Genomic DNA, 3,577 nt, shown 5'->3' with positions numbered 1-3,577 from the left:
AGCACATAACAACAACAACATAGATGGGTGGCATCAAGCAAAATAGGGCATGTTAGTCTATCCACAAAAGAGATTGACTAGGCTTACCATTAAATTGAACAGATTCAGTGCTGGAATTTGAGAATCTCAACACCAACAAGGAAGAGGAAGAAGTACACATCTTTTGGGGCCAGAAGTTCCTACACCAGCAAGACCACGATCTACACAAGAGCAACAGAAGAAACCCAACATTCAAGAATGTTGGCTTTCTCTGTTGGAAAGGAATGATTCCCATAGCCAAGGCATGATCATTTGTCCTTTCCTATTTTGACAGTGAAGATATGAGATATGTCATCTGCATCCCAAAAACTGCAGGAAAACTGCTGCTTTTAAAAATTCATCAGTTATTGATTGTTAGCCAGTTTTAAAACACTACTCAAGGGTGAATTTTATTTCCATTTCCACATGTCTGGGACTATTCACTCCTATGACTATTTGGATGACATTCTTGATTTGTTTTTCTTGTCTACCATTGAGTGTGCTTTTTTGAAGTAGAAAACACACAGATATAGCTACATTATTTGCAAAATTAACAATTTCATATCTACTGACTATAAAATATTTTGAAGTTGTTTTTTTTTAACAAATGCAACAGCAGACTCAGCAGAGACCAACTTGAGGTAGAGCTGACTTGGGACTGCTGCCCCATGGAGCCAGAGCCAGAGGTCTTCAACCCAAGTCTTTCTGGAGGACTAAGGGCAGATGTCATAAACTTTGTAACACTGATCTAAATTGTGAGGCTTATGGTCAAAGGGCCTGTGACCACACTTGATAAGCTGTCTAGACTGAGGGATTATATCCTTCTGCCAACCTAAATTAACTTCCCTAATAAACCCCATAACCATATGGTTCTGTGAAGTTTCTGTGCCCATTGTGACAGATTTCTAACCCACTAGAGCAGAAATATTGATACAGGAATTAGTTTTGTATTGTAGATGTTATTTTTTTTTATTCTTTCATGATTTATATTTTATTGGTTACTTTAAGGAACAGTACAGAGACATTATAAACAACCTGTACACAATTCTTAATGCACGTATCCAAAATCTAAAAAGCCATGTAGTTATAATTCTTTTCTAAATTCCAGTGATCTTCCAGCTTTAAATTTGGATGAAAGTTTTCATAAAGAAGAAAATAAGTACCAATATCTTCAGTTGTTGATAAACTGTCACATCGTTAAGTCCCACTAATTCACAATTTACTATCACACATACTACACATTCAAATTTTCAATTGTTCACAGCACATAACAAAGTTATTAGGAAACTGGACTACCAAGACCAAAGATGTTACAGAATCCACATAGTTCTGACAGGGAGAAAGCCATGAAAAGGGAGTGGTTATGTTTAAGAAGAAATTTAACTAAACAATATTCTAATTTATGTATCTAAAAAACATGGAAAATAGATTTAATTTAAAATGTTTACATCAAAAAAAAAACCAAAACAAAAAAAATGTTTACATCATAAATGCATGACTATGACGCCAAATTGTCATTAAGTATACTATGTATTATGGGATATAAAAACTGTCCCCTTTCTCCATGGAATGTTACACTGACATCCAAAGCCCCCCCACAATTTTAACATCCCACATTTTCTGGTTGTACAAAAGAATAAACAACCAACAAATGATCTCACATCTTAAAAAAAAAGCATTTACACTTAAAAATGGGATGAAGTGGGATTTCCTTCTTCTTAAAAATGTTTCTAGAGCTACTAAAAAACTTGAATTTACAAAATAGTTGATAAAAATATTCCTCTGGATTGTACAAGAAAGGAGATACAGGGACCACTGATAAGACATGGTAGACAAATATTAATCAGACTTTTCTTTTTCTCCTGCTTCATCAGAGGCTGGACTCTCTTCGTTTTTAGTTTCTCCATTTTCTGCAGGTAAATCTTTAGTTTCTTGATTAGCCACTTCAGCCTGTTTTCCCTTTGCTCCCCTTTTCCCTTTTGTTTGCACTTTTTTTTGGTCAGAAGACTTCTCCTTTCCTGCTGCTTTTTTGGGTTTTGTTTCCACTTTTGCAGGCAGCTTAGCTGACGGCCTCGCTGATCTCCTCTTAGGCTCCTCCTTTCCTGGCACCCTTGGCCCGGCTCGGCCTTCCTTTTGGGTATATTGGTGGCAGGGAGGGCTCGTGCAGGGTGCCTGTGGGCACAGAGCCTTCGCGAAGCTGGGTTGCTCTGGCACTGCCTCTCTGCCTGCTGCCATGATGCTGGGACCGGAGGCCGGGGGGGGGTGGGCTGTAGATGTTACTGATGGGGACAGTTCCTTTTTCTAGGGTTAGTTAAAGTCAGACTCAGCTGTTCTCAGGCTGCCAACACTCTTTTGTACACAGACTCTTCCCAGAATTCTGCTAGGAAACCTGACCAGGAGGAAGGCTTGGGAATGGCTGTTGGGTAGAGACCAGACCAGTGATGTCTCTGAACTGTATTAAACCTCTCTGGGAAACAGGGAGAGTTAAACTATGTCATCCCCAAGGCCTAGGAGATCTTGCCCCTTGTGTCATTTGTACCCCAGGCAGTGAGTTCATGAAATTGCTGTCATTTGCAACTGACTTGATCCACCCAACAACCAGTGAATTAAAGAGAATTTGAGTCTGTTTAAGGAATTAAGAAATAGGACTCTGAGAGAGCAGGTTTGCCCAACAAACAGTTGGTCAGGCCCAGTGCTTTAGTGGCACTCAGTTGCTATTGACTGCTAACTGGAAGGCCAAGCAGTTCAAACACGCCACCTGCTTCTGGAAGAAGATCTGGTCTGGTAAAGACTAAAGTCTAGGAAACCCTACTCTCAAAAAAGATCACTGTGATTATGATTGGCTCAGGAGTAACCAGCCACACAATGTGCACTGATAAGATCCCTATGAGATTCAAATAGTGTTATCTACTAAACTAAAGATTATTTGTTCAGACCCGCCAAGCAGCACATAGAAACAAAATCCTGGAACTCTCTTTCCATAAAGATTGTTGTTTTTGTTTGATGTCATTGAGTCCAGTGTGACTCATAGTGACCCAATGAGCAACAGAGCTGAACCCTAACTTATCCTGTGCCATCCTCATATTTTCTGACACACTTTGAGCCCATAGCTGCAATCAGTCTTGTTGAATATCTCCCTCTCCTTCACTGATTCTCCACCTTTCCTGGCATGATGTCTCTATCCAAGGAATAGCCTCCTAGCAACATACCTAGGATGACGCTTCAGCCATCCTTGCCCCTGAGTTGCTCTATGACTGCATTTCATCTTTGCTCTTTTGGAAGCCCATGGGATATTCATTGTTCCTCTCCAACACCACAACTCAAAAGCATCAGTTCTTTTTTTTTCATTCTTACTCATTGTCCCTCTCTCAGATGCATAGCAAGTACTTCAAAAGACCATGACCTAAATCAGGCATTCCTTTTTTTTCCCTGTTTTTCTTAATCTGCATCTTTGATTTTTTTATTAAATTTTATTAGTTTTAATGAACATTTACAGATATTTTGGGTTTTCATTCATTCATTGTTGCACTGTTTTCTCCACCCTCATCCCCAGTTCGTT

The sequence above is a fragment of the Elephantulus edwardii genome, unplaced genomic scaffold, assembly GCF_000299155.1.
Source record: "Elephantulus edwardii isolate Elephantulus edwardi_28Jun2011 unplaced genomic scaffold, EleEdw1.0 scaffold00121, whole genome shotgun sequence".
NCBI lineage: Eukaryota > Metazoa > Chordata > Mammalia > Macroscelidea > Macroscelididae > Elephantulus > Elephantulus edwardii.
Note: the sequence above shows the minus strand (reverse complement) of the source record.